Consider the following 13,354-nt stretch of genomic DNA (forward strand, 5'->3'; position numbering starts at 1 on the left):
CACTGCAGCAACTCGGTAAGTTGTCTTCGGCAGTACCTCCCAAACCCACGACCTCCACCACACAAGATCAAGGGCAGCATGTGCATGGGAACACCACCACATGCGAGTTCCCCTTCGAGTCGTACGCTATCCTGACTTGGGACTATATTGCTGTTCCTTTGCTGTTCCTGGCTCAAATTCCTGAACCTCCCTCCCTAACAGCACTGTGGGTGTACCTATACCAGATGGACTGCAGAGGTTCACACCACCTTCTCGAGGGTAATTAGGCCTGGCCAGTGATGCTCACATTTCCATGAATGAATCAAAAGAATGAGTAAGTCTGCTCTTTTCCTTTTAGCTTCCTTGTACCATTTGTGGTCAAAAAGTTGCATGAACAATCTGTTGTTGTGCCTTTGCCTCTGCTGCTCCGACATCCACCTTTAGAAGCATGAGATGTTCTGGGGGTGAACTTCCCTTCCAATTTTCGCTGACTGGAAATGCCTCCACTTTTCTCTTGCTTTCCCTAAAATGAGCTGAGATCAGGAATTCAGGAAGATATAATGGGTGTGAATGTTGTGCTCCAACATGTTGGACTGCTGATTTTTTTCTTTTTCTTTTCAATTTTCATTCCCCACTTCTCCCCTCCCCTCCTCTGCTTCCCCACCCCAAAGAGTTGGTCTCCTTGTCTTGGACTATAGTCGTACGGGCATTTGGTGTCCACAAGCAACACACCCAAGTGCCATTACTCATTTGTGGCCCATATCTGAGTTTTGACATGCTATTTAACTGTGGGAGGTCTCACAACTAAACTCAGGACTTTGCTCCATCAGCGATCTCACACGGACTCACTTCCAAACGGGTTACTGGAACGATAACCTCAGGCACCTTCAGCTTTCTAGTATCTTGCCCCAATGGCCACCCTTCACTTGTTGCTGTGACTGTTTCAGACTATTTGACTGCTGGGGGAGGAATCCTACCCAAGTCCAATAAGAGGGCTAACTGATTCTAGTCAGGAGCAAGAACCCTGCTGATTTTAGTTATCCCTCTCCCTTGTCCTGGACCTGAGGCCGTCATTCATAAGTGTTAAGACATTAAAGATAAAATTACATAACGCAGACAGAATGTCACTCCACAGAAGAAAACAAGTCTCTCATGGATGTTTCCAGCTGTCTGGCTAACATGATGTTTATAGACTTGGGTCAATAAGTCTTTTGGCAACAGAGCCAAATGTACAGTTGTTTTTTACATCAATTGTATCAAGTCATAAGACTTGGATGGCAAATCCAGTAACTACTGTCACTGAATGCTGTTGAGAATATTTTTGCACAAATTCATGTTCCAGTGAATGTTATGTAATATTTTTCATTTTATTTCAAATAAGTTGATGCAGAAGCCCGAGTTTTAAAAGTAGCATTATTTTTTACACACACAAATTATCATACCATTGTCTCAAAATTGCATTGAAGGCTGTTGGTTTTCCACTCCTGGATCCCACTGAGGACATTTTGTGGTTCTTGATATTAGTTGAAGTAACTACATTATAGATTAAATACTTTAGTCAGTTGTTAGAAATGTGATCTACATAAACTATCCAAAGTTATTGGTTATCAAAGAATGCTGGAATACAATAGCACAAACATTTGGCTCATCTAATCTATGCTGATTTTCTCTGCAACAGCTAACTAGTCTTTCTCCTTCTAAAGTATATTAGTTTCCATTTTTCCACAATTTGCCTCCCTCTCCAATTTGGTGGCATCAGAAAATTCTGATATTGTTCCATCAATTCATAATTATTTTACTTATAAAATAATTAAGAGTACCCCAATGTGGTTTTCCTTCCCTGAATTGCCATTTTTAGCTGCCTCATTGGCATCCAGCCTATATATCAATCTGTCTCTGTAGAACATCACTCATCATATCTTTCCATCTGGAGAAACTTCCTTTTACTCCCTTCCTTTGATTTCTGTCCTCAAATCTCCCCCTCCATCTGTTTGATTACATTCCCCTGAAGTTCATGTACTGTTAGCTTTGCCATAAGCTTCTTATGTGGTACCTTATCGAAGATTGATAAAGAACAACCTGTCTTTGGAAATCTGTGCTGATTGGTCCTCATTAGGTCAAGTTTCTCCAACTACTTAGTAATTTCATCCTGTATTGTAGATTTTAATAGTTCACCAACAACTGAAGTAAAATTAACTGTCCTCTTTTTTTGAAGAGGGGAATGCCAGTGTTGTCGCCCAATTTTCATGTCAGTGGAGTTTTAAAAAAATTTAATGAGAGCCATAGTTTTTATCCAGGGAAGTTAAGGAAGAAAAATAATCAGGTTCTGGTGATGTGTCTCCTTAAGTTTCAGTAACTTCTTTAATACAGTCTCTCTTTTAATAATAACCTCTGCTAACTATTTTACATCAATATCCAGTGGTTCAGTAATCTCAATGTCTATCCCCTCTGTGAAAACTGAGATAAAGTACTTAATGTTTCTGCTGTTTTCTCACACTCCATGACATGCTTGCTTCCTTCATTTCTAATCAGCCCTAATCTTAACCATGTACTACTAAATGAGTGTCGTGAAATTAGTTTTTGGTAATTATTTTCACCACACTTTTACTCTTTTCTATGTATAGTCTTTTTATATTTGCACTGGTTTTCTCTTTTTTTTTATCTTTCCCCTAAGCATTAATACATTTTTTTGTCCGTTTCTAATTTGAGCTTATTTTTCGATTTGTCCTTGAAACCTCCGCCTTCAATACGCTCCTTTTTGTCTTTCTGGAATGTACTTGTACATTTTCCATTTCCTGTACTGAATATTTCCAATTTCTGATAGGTTCTGTTTTCCATTTTTGCTTCATTTAACCTGAACATTTTATCACTCGATAATTAATTTATTTTTCCAGTAAGTACCCTTGGCCTTGACCCCCCCCCCCCCCCCCCAATTCAATTTTTTCATTGAACCTAATTTAATTGTGGTAATTATTTCCCAAATGTTTGATTTCTGTCATCTACTTGCTCCTCATAACGTTTAGCAGTGCTAATGAGAGCTTTCTGTCCTGTACAAATTGTCTGCCGTGTTTCCAACATAACCGTGATTACGCTTGAAAAATACTTCACTTGCTGTGAATTACTTTTGAGACATAGTGAAATGCATTAGAGAAATGCAGATTCTATCTTCCTTTACAGCCCAGTGCTATGATATTGCTTCTAATACTCTGCTATCTTTTCTTCCTTTCCTACCCCTAGAAAGTTGTATGTTATATTTGGGTATATTTCATTGCTTATCCTGAAACAGCTGAAGCCATGTCATCATTTAGTGTTGTATTGGACCCTGGTTTCCCAATTTTGCTCTTAGACTTTATGCATTAATATACATCCATTTAGTTTGGATTTCTATGGTTTTGTAATATTTTTTACTCCTTTTGCTTTTTCCTTTATCCTCATTTATTTTTGAACCTGTCCTTCCAAGTAGTCCATTTTACTCTTTTGCTTTACCCTTGCTATATTAGTGTAAGCGCCCTCCAAAGCTCCAGTTAACATGCCACTGAGTATATTGGTCTCAATTCAGGTGTAGGCTGTCCGCTCAGTGCTCACTCCTACCCCAGGCATGGTAATGATGCCTCAGGAATATGAATCTTTCTCTTCTGCATGTTCACTCCTTCATTTGGCTATTCCTGTGCTTCACACTAATGGTAATTCTTAGATTACTACCTTTTGAGATCCTGTTCTTAATCTGTCTCTGAACTCCTTCATGTGTCTTTGCCAGACCTGAATCATCATCTTTCCGATGTCATTGGTTCTGACATAATCTACGAGTTCCAGTTGAAGCTTCTCTCTTGCCAAGAATTTCTGTAAGCACGCCATTATGTCCCTTACCTTGGCATCTGGAAGACAAGATATTTAGCATGACCTGTATTACAGAAGTGATTGCCTACTCTTCTCACTATCAAATATCCCACTAGTAGTCTTGCACTAACTCTCTTCCCCATAATTAACCATTCCTGCACAGTGCCTTGGCGTTTCTTGTGATTTCCCTTTCCTGAATTGCCATTTTTAGCTGCCTCATTGGCATCCAGCCTATATATTTCAATCAGACTGCTGCAGACCCCACAGGAATTTCCTATGCTATCTTTACTTGAACCCGCATCCCTCCCCATCCAACCTGGAAAGTGGTGCTCTACGTTTCTTGCTGTGCCTCACTACCCTTCTCACTGTGAGGTGAGCACCCATTGCAGTGCATGATTTTAGTGCACAATTTCTCAAGTTCAGCAACTTGGAACCTTGATGCACCGTTTATACCCATAGGTTTTCTGGACGGTCACAGTTTCTAAAAACTCCAATATCATGAAAGATCTGCACAACATGTGTTTTCACTGCCATAATAAATGGATTCAAGCTCAAGGAACTGTAACTAATTGCAAATCAACTATATTTAAATACCTCATTCGAGTTCAGGCCAAACTTCTTGTATATTTTTGTCTGCCTGTTACACCACTGGCCTCTTGCAGCTTAATTATATTTCGCTTGTACAGTCTAATCCATTCAACACAATCAGCATGTGCACAGCCACCTGCCTGGCCTTGCAGATTCAGGCTTACTCTGCATCTGTGTGGAATACCTGCTCAAGCCAAACTATTTCCCTTGCCTTCTTTCACAAAAACTCATTCTGTAAGTCTCTCGCAGCGCCAGCATTTTCAATCATTGGAATGTAATTATATTTCTAGTGCAATCTTGTGTACATCTGTCAATTGTGGGACCCAAAGTAGTAGTCTCTCCGATGAGATAGTTGAGGTAAATGTAGAGGTTAAAGCAAGCAAGTCCAGTCGGCAGGACGGGGAGCGTGGAAGGTCTGGTAGGCTAAACTGCATTTACTTTAATGCAGGAAGCCTTTCAGGTAAGGCAGATGAACTCCGAGCATAGATCGGTACATGGGATTGAGATATAGCTATTACAGAAACGTGGTTTAGGGATGGGCAGGACTGGCAGCTCAATGTTCTGGGGTACCGATGCTTCCGGCGTGACAGAAGTGGAGGTAAGAGAGGAGGAGGAGTTGCACTATTGATTCGGGAGGACATCAGGGCAGTACTTAGAGAGGATATCCCAGGGGAAATGTCCAGCGAGGCCATATGGGTAGAACTTAGAAGTAAGAAAGGGGTCATCACTTTGATGGGATTATACTATAGGCCCCCCAATAGTCAGTGGGAATTGGAGGAGCATATATGTAGGGAAATCACAGATGGTTTAGGAATTATAGGGTTGTAATAGGTGTTTTTAACCTTTAACTAATATTGACTGGGACTGCCTTAGTGCTAAGGGATCAGATGGGGAAAAATTTGTTAAGTGTGTCCAGGATAGTTTTCTGAAGCAGTATGTGGATGGCCCTACTAGAGAAGGGGCTACACTCGACGACCTCTTAGGAAATGAGGCTGGGCAGGTGGTTGATGTGTCAGTGGAGGAGCACTTTGGGACCAGTGACCATAACTCTATTAGCTTCAAGATAGTTATGGAAAAGGATAGGACTGGTCCTCACATTGAAGTCCTAAATTGGGGGAAGGCTAATTTCGATGGCATCAGACAGGAACTCTCAAAAGTTGAATGGGAGAGGCTGTTTACAGGTAACGGGACGTCTGGCAAGTGGGAGGCTTTCAAAAGTGAGATGGGAAGAGTTCAGGGCCGGCATGTTCCTGTTAGATGGAATGGCAAGGCTGGCAAGTTTAGGGAACCTTGGTTGACGAGGGATATTGAGTGTCTGGTCAGGACAAAGAAGGAGGCATATGTCAGGTATAGGCAGCTGGGATCAAGCAAGTCCCTCGAGGAGTATAGGGGATGTAGGAGTACACTTAAGGAAATTAGGAGGGCGAAAAGGGGCCATGAGATTTCCCTGGCAGATAAGATAAAGGAGAATCCTAAAAGATGCTATAAGTATATTAAGAGTAAAAGGGTAGCTAGGGAGAGAGTAGGTCCCCTTAAGGATCAGTGTGGTAATCTATGTGTGGAGCCACGGGAAATGGGCGAGGTCTTAAATGAATATTTCTCATCTGTATTCACCGTGGAGAAGGTCATGGAAGCTAGTGAGTTCAAGGGAGGGAACAGCGATATCATGGAGCATATCAACATTACAAAGGAGGAGTTGTTGCAGGTTTTGAAGCGCATTAAGGTGGATAAATCCCCAGGGTCTGACAAGGTGTATCCTAGGATGCTATGGGAAGCAAGGGAGGAGATTGCTGGGGCCTTGTCAGAGATTTTTGTATCATTGTTAGCCACGGGTGAGGTACCGGAAGACTGGAGGTAGCTAATGTTGCGCCTTTATTTAAGAAGGGCAGCAGGGATAAGCCAGGGAACTACAGGCCGGTGAGCCTTACATCAGTGGTGGGGAAGTTATTGCAAGAGATTCTGAGAGACAGGATTTATATGCATTTGGAAAAGCAAGGTCTGATTAGGGATAGTTAGCATAGCTTTGTGCATGGGAAATCATGTCTCACGAATTTGATCGAGTTTTTTGAGGAGGTGACCAAGAGGATTGACGAGGGCAGGGTGGTGGACATTGTCTACATGGACTTTAGCAAGGCCTTTGACAAGGTCCTGCATGGTAGGCTGGTCTGGAAGGTTCAAAAACATGGGATCCAGGGTGAGCTAGCCAATTGGATACAAAATTGGCTTGGTGATAGGAGGCAGAGGGTGGTAGTGGAGGTGTTTTTCAGATTGGAGGCCGGTGACCAGTGGTGTGCTGCAGGAATTGGTGCTGGGCCCTCTGTTGTTTGTCATATATATTAAGGACTTGGCTGTGAATGTAGGGGCATGATTAGCAAGTTTGCAGATGACACCAAAACTGGTGGTATAGTGGAAACTGAAGAAGGTTGTCTAACGTTACAACAGGATATAGATCAACTGGGAAAGTGGACAAGGGATTGGCAAATGGAATTTAATGCAGACTAGTGCAAAGTGATGCATTTTGGGAAGTTAAACCAGGGCAGGACATATACAGTGAATGGTAGGGCCCTGGGAGTGTTGTTGAGCAGAGAGACCTTGGGGTGTAAGTACTTAGTTCCCTGAAAGTGGCAACACAGGTAGACAGGGTGGTGAAGAAGGCATATGGCATGCTTGCCTTCATCGGCCGAGGCATTAAGTACAAGAATTTGGGACGTCATGTTACAGTTGTACATTATGTTGGTTAGGCTGCATTTGGAGTACTGTGTGCAGTTCTGGTCGCCGCGCTACAGGAAAGATGTGATTAAGCTAGAGAGGGTGCAGAAAAGATTCACAAGGATGTTGTCTGATTTGGAGGGCTTGAGTTATAAAGAGAGACTGGATAGGCTGGGTCTGTTTTCCCTGGAGCGAAGGAGGCTGAGAGGGGACATGATAGAGGTATATAAAATTATTAGAGGCATAGATAGGGTAGATAGCCAGAGTCTGTTTCCCATGGTAGGGGTGACTAAAACTAGAGGGCATAGATTTAAGGTGATGAGAGGGAGGAGGTTCAAAGGGGTAAATTTTTCACACAAAGAATAGTAGGTATCTGGAATGAGCTGCCTGAGGAGGTGGTGGAGGCAGGAACAGTAGCAACATTTAAGAGGCATCTGGACAGGTATTCGAATGAGCAAGGCATAGAGGGATATGTAATTAATGCAGGCAGGTGGGATTAGTATAGATAGGCATTATGGTCGGCATGGACGCGGTGGGCCGAAGGGCCTGTTTCTATGCTGTATGACTCTAATTTTAACACCCACTTTCTACCTTCTGTAACGTTGCAATTTATATATTTTTTTCTCTCCTCTCTAATTTATACTGGACTGTTCTACAAACAGTAGTTGACCTCCAGTACCTTGCTGACGTGGTCATGGTTAGCCTCATGAGGCAGACTATTCAATGGCAGAGGCATTGTAGCCAGTTCTAATTCTGTCGTCTGCTGACAACTACGTGCATATTTCAGCAGCAGTCACCTAAATGCTAATCCTCATTTGGTTTTCTCCTCCTCAATCACTGGGGGCAGTGAAGGCTAATTGTCGAACCCCTAAATCTGGTTCCAGTTGTATGACTGTCTGTACTATGCCAAAAGTTGTACTTACTGGCTGGGCCCTTGATGTAACTTTGTATTTTTTCTCTTAGGTTTTTTTTTGGTTTACGTCGACATTTTAAAAATCCCTTTTCTTTAGTTGGACGTCTATGCTGTAACCAATAACTTAGCAAAGATTGGTGGCTTTCTGGTTTGGACTAAGACTGAGTGCCACTATCAACAGATGGGTGATAATCAAATCTAAGTCTCAGTTGGTGTCTCTGGGCAGTACACACCGAGTCAGCACCCTACAAGGGGAAACTAGAAACTGCTTAGGTGGTGTGTAATGTAGCATGAACACGTGATTTAAGTCATATTTTGCCTGTGAAATTTCAAAACAATTAGGACTTTGACCGATAAAGCCACTGATGAAGTGCGATATGTAGGTCACAGTATAGTGTTTATAAACTGCCAGACTCCACACCAGCCAATTTGCATACCACAAACTATATTCAGATGTGGTACGTTTTGCCTTTATTGGTCGGTTGGGTAAAGTATGGTAACTTAGTTAAAACATACATATTGCTGAAAGTGAAACTGTTCAAAACCAACAGGAAATGTCTTTTGTGTTTGCTGTGAAACAACGTTTTAAAAATCTAAACTGCATTGATGTTTTCTTTTCAGCCTCCTCTGTAAATATCCCAGTCACTGGGCAAGAGTCAGTCAATAGTGCAGAATCCAGTTTATTTCAGACGTTGTTCTGTGGTAATTGGAGGGATTTTGTAACAGGCCAGCTGTAGCCCCTTCCTTGGCTACTCCTTATATTGTTTTGGGTAAATATAGGGACAGTGCCCATGTCTTGTAGTTTACAGATATAGAGACCACAGAGAGAGTTGTTTCCAGAAGTGGCTGTAGAGTATCACTCCATATTATATATCACATAGTATTTATAGCACAGAAAACAGGTCATTCGGCCTATCGGGTCCATATCTGTGTTAATGCTTCATATGAGCCTCCTCCCACCTTTCTTCCGTCTAACCCTATCAACATATCCTTCTATTCCTTTCTCCCTTCTGTTTATCTGGCTTCCTCTTAAATGTATCCATGCTAGTCACCTCAACTACTCCTTGTGGTAGCGAGTTCTACTTTCTAACCACTCTAAATAAAGATGTTTCTCCTGAATTCCCTATTGGATTTATGACTGACTGTCTGTCTTATATTTATGGCCCCTAGTTCTTGTCTCCACCATGAGTGGTACCATCTTCTCTATATATAAAATAAAAACAAGAAATGCTGGAACCACTCAGCAGGTCTGGCAGCATCTGTGGAAAGAGAAGCAGAGTTAACATTTCGGGTCAGTGACCCTTCATCGGAACTGACAAATATTAGAAAAGTCACAGGTTATAAGCAAGTGAGGTGGGGGTGGGGCAAGAGATAACAAAGGAGGTCTAGATTGGACCAGGCCACATAGCTGACCAAAAGGTCACGGAGCAAAGGCAAACAATATGTTAATGGTGTGTTGAAAGACAAAGCATTAGTACAGATTAGGTGTTAATACACTGAATATTGAACAGCAGCAAGTGCAAACCTGAAAAAAAACAGTGGGTAAGCAAACTGAACAAACTAAGATGAAATGAAATAAATGCAAAAAAAAGATTGTAAAGAATGTAAAAACAAAAAGGAAAAAAAAATAACTAAAAATGACTAAAAATGAAAGTAAAGTGGGGGGCTGTCATGCTCTGAGATTATTGAACTCAATGTTCAGTCCGGCAGGCTGTAGTGTGCCTAATCGGTGGATGAGATGCTGTTCCTCAAGCTTGCGTTGATGTTCACTGGAACACTGCAGCAATCCCAGGACAGAGATGAGAGCAGGGGGGAGTGTTGAAATGGCAAGCAACCGGAAGCTCAGGGTCCTGCTTGTGGACTGAGCGGAGATGTTCCGCAAAGCGGTCACCCAGTCTGCGCTTGGTCTCCCCAATGTAGAGGAGACCACACTGTGAGCAGCGAATACAGTATACTACATTGAAAGAAGTACAAGTAAATCGCTGCTTCACCTGAAAGGAGTGTTTGGGGCCTGGGATAGTGAGGAGAGAGGAGGTAAATGCGCAGGTATTACATCTCCTGCGATTGCAGGGAAAGGTGCCATGGGACGGGGACGAGGTGGTGGGGGTAATGGAGGAGTGGACCAGGGTGTCGCGGAGGGAACGATCCCTTCGGAATGCTGACAGGGGAAGGGAGGGGAAGATGCGACTGGTAGTGGCATCACGCTGGAGGTAGCAGAAATGGCGGAGGATAATCCTTTGGATATGGAGGCTGGTGAGGTGAAAAGTGAGGACAAGGGGAACCCTGTCACGGTTCTGGGAGGGAGGGGAATGGGCTGGACACGGTTGAGGGCCCTGTCAACCACAGTGGGGGGAAATCCTCGGTTGGGGAAAAAGGAGGTCATATCAGAAACACCGTCATGGAAGGTAGCATCATCAGAGCAGATGCGTCGGAGATAGAGAAACTGGGAGAATGGAATGGAGTCCTTACAGGAGGTAGGGTGTGAAAAAGTGTAGTCGAGGTAGCTGTGGGAGTCGGTGGGCTTATAATGGATATTAGTAGACAACCTATCCCCAGAGATGGAGACAGAGAAGTCGAGGAAGGGAAGGGAAGTGTCAGAGATGGACCATGTAAAGGTGAGAGAAGGGTGGAAATTGGAAGCAAAGTTGATAAAGTTTTCCAGTTCGAGGCGGGAGCAGGAAACGGCACCGATACAGTCATCAATGTACTGGAAAAAGAGTTGGGGGAGGGGGCCTGAGTAGACCATCTTCTCTATGTCTGCCCTATCGAACCCTTTGTTAATCTTGAAGACCCGCGTCGAGTCACCATTCAGTCTTCTCTTTTGTAGAGAAAAGAACCCCAGCCTGTTTACTTTTTTCCAACAGGTATAACCTCTCTGAACTGGTATCATTCCAGTAAATCTATTTTGCACTTTTTCCAGTGCCTGTATATCCTTTTATATAATATGGAGACCAGAACTGTTCACAGTACTCCCAAGTGTGGTCTAATCAATGTTGTGTACAAGTTTAATGTATCTTCTCTGCTTTTCAATTCTTTCCCTCTGGAGATGCTTTGTTTGCTTTCATTATGGTCTTACTAACTTGCATTGCAACTTGTAATGATTTGTGTTTCTGTACCCTGGCTAGAGTGTAATGCAGAAAGACGCTAACAGCTTGGGTTCAGTCCCCATACCCGCTGTGGTAGTTCATGGAAGCCTGCCTCCTTGCCTTGCCCAAAGCTTGCTGAGTGGTGACCCTCAAGCTATACATTACCAACTGTGTCTCTCTAATGGGGAGAGTTGCCGATGGCCTTTTGGGACTATGGCTAGAACAACAGCAACCCCCCCCCACCCCCCTCCCTGCCCCAAGAATCCCTTTGTTCCTCTACCTCACTTAGACACTTATATTCCAAAGAGTATGTGGTCACCTTTTTCCAACCAAAATATTGCCTAACATTATCTATATTGATGATCATTTGCCAATTTCATGCTCATTCTGTAGGCTTATTCCTGTATTCTGTTGTAGTTCCTCAATTTGCTGTCATGCACAAAATTTGAAATTGTACTTCTGATTCCCAAGTCTTAATAGTTCATTTAAATATTGCTTTTGACACGAGCTCTGTAGTTGTGTACCCATAACGTCCATCCACGTCTGGCAAACATCACGTATGCTTATTATAAACAGAATGTGGAAATGGATTTATCAGCCTCCTATGATAGCTTAATGAGTTAAATGCAGTATTTCGTGTTGAACTGGTCCAAAGAGACCAGGACCGTCTCAGTCTAAATTCAGTTCTATGTTCTCAGCAGGACGGTGTACTGATGGGGACTACGACCTGGCCTTGGCACCTCCGGGCTAGGAAGACGAAGAAATGGCTCTGACTCCTGATCATTATGCAGAGTCCCCATTTGCAAGTCCGTGAATATGAATGCTGTTTGAGAACAAGATTTGGCTTGCTGGTCACATTGTCTAATGTGCTCATGCCTGATACGTCACTTGGCAGGATACAGGAAGACTGCCAGTGCCTGAGGAGATCGAGGTTTGGGGTTTTTTGGGATATGTTGATTTTAGCTTTCCAGTTTTGTTTCCCTTAACATTCATGTGGTGTGACACTGAACATCCTGAATTAAACTGATGATTGTAATCTGATTCAGTCAGCAAGAGCACCAAGTGAAATGCTAGCACAGCAGTTTGAGAAAACAGCTTCTTGAAATTTAGAAACCTTCCCAACTCCACTTTGAACAATAGTTAGAGAAAGTTACTGTTTGAATCACTTGTGATGTGCATGTGGTTAATGTAACTTTGTTTTTTCAGCTAAAAATCTTGACAGCACCTGAGTGCTGACATGCATTGACTATCTGGCTGCCCTGGCTCAGTTATCACAGTGCTGATGCTGTCCATTCTCAAGGTACAGTACTGTGATAACTGAAGGATGGCAGCCATCTGGACATCGGGGCCCTCATGAAAATGTGAAGGATGCTCCATAAGAAGGAAAATGTTACGGATTCATGAAATAAATCACTAGTGCTCCTGCCCTCCTTGGAATCTCCTGGTAGGTCTTTTATTTTCCTGTTGCATCTTGGAATTGAATGTGAAAAGAAGTCAGAAATTATGCCAGTTTGGAAAAGGAGATTTCAAGCTGACTGAGTGGATAATTTCACAATTGTAAGTGGATGAGATGAGCTAGATACCGTAGCAAAATGGTTATGTAACTGAATGAGTAATCTAGAGGCCTGGATTCAGAGTCATGAGTTCAAATTCCACCATGGCAACTGGGGAATTTAAAATCAGTTAATTAAATAAATGTGGACTAAAAAGCTATTACATTAATAATGACCACATGATGACCGGATTGTCAGAAAAATCTATCTGGTTCACTAATTTCCTCTTAATGTCCTTCCCGATCGCCAGTCTATATGCAACTCCAGACTCTGAGCAATGTGGTTGACTCTTAACAGTCCTTTGAAATGGCCTAGTAAGCCACTCAGTTGTGAAAAACAGTAAGAATAAAACTAGATGGTAAAAGAAAACAACAGAGGCACATCCAGTCTAGTGCACCCTGTAAAGCTCTCCTCACTAACATCTGGGGACTTGTGCCAGAATTGGTAGAGCTGCCCACATGCTAGTCAAGCAACAGCCTGAAATAGTCATGCTCACTGAATCATATTATTCAGCCAATGCCCCAGACGCCTCCATCGCCATGTCCTGTCCCACCGGCAGGTCAGACCCACCAGAGTTGGTGGTACAGTGGTATACTGATGGGAAGGTGTGACCCTGGGAGTCTGCAATGTTGAGTCCAAGCTCCATGAAATCTCATGGCATCAGGTCAAACATGGACAAGGAAACCTAC

The 13,354-nt window shown here is 42.8% G+C and overlaps 1 long non-coding RNA gene across 1 annotated transcript in view; it reads left to right on the forward strand.

The window, feature by feature from the left end:
* The window catches only part of LOC137372895 (uncharacterized), a 24,480-nt gene extending 12,179 nt beyond the window's left edge, over positions 1-12,301 (forward strand). Inside the window, exon 3 of the long non-coding RNA XR_010975522.1 lies at positions 11,814-12,301. This is a non-coding gene — a long non-coding RNA (uncharacterized lncRNA). The remainder of the gene's footprint in view (positions 1-11,813) is intronic.
* Positions 12,302-13,354: the final 1,053 nt, after the last annotated feature.

The sequence above is a fragment of the Heterodontus francisci genome, chromosome 8 (genome assembly GCF_036365525.1).
Source record: "Heterodontus francisci isolate sHetFra1 chromosome 8, sHetFra1.hap1, whole genome shotgun sequence".
NCBI classification, from domain to species: Eukaryota; Metazoa; Chordata; class Chondrichthyes; order Heterodontiformes; family Heterodontidae; genus Heterodontus; species Heterodontus francisci.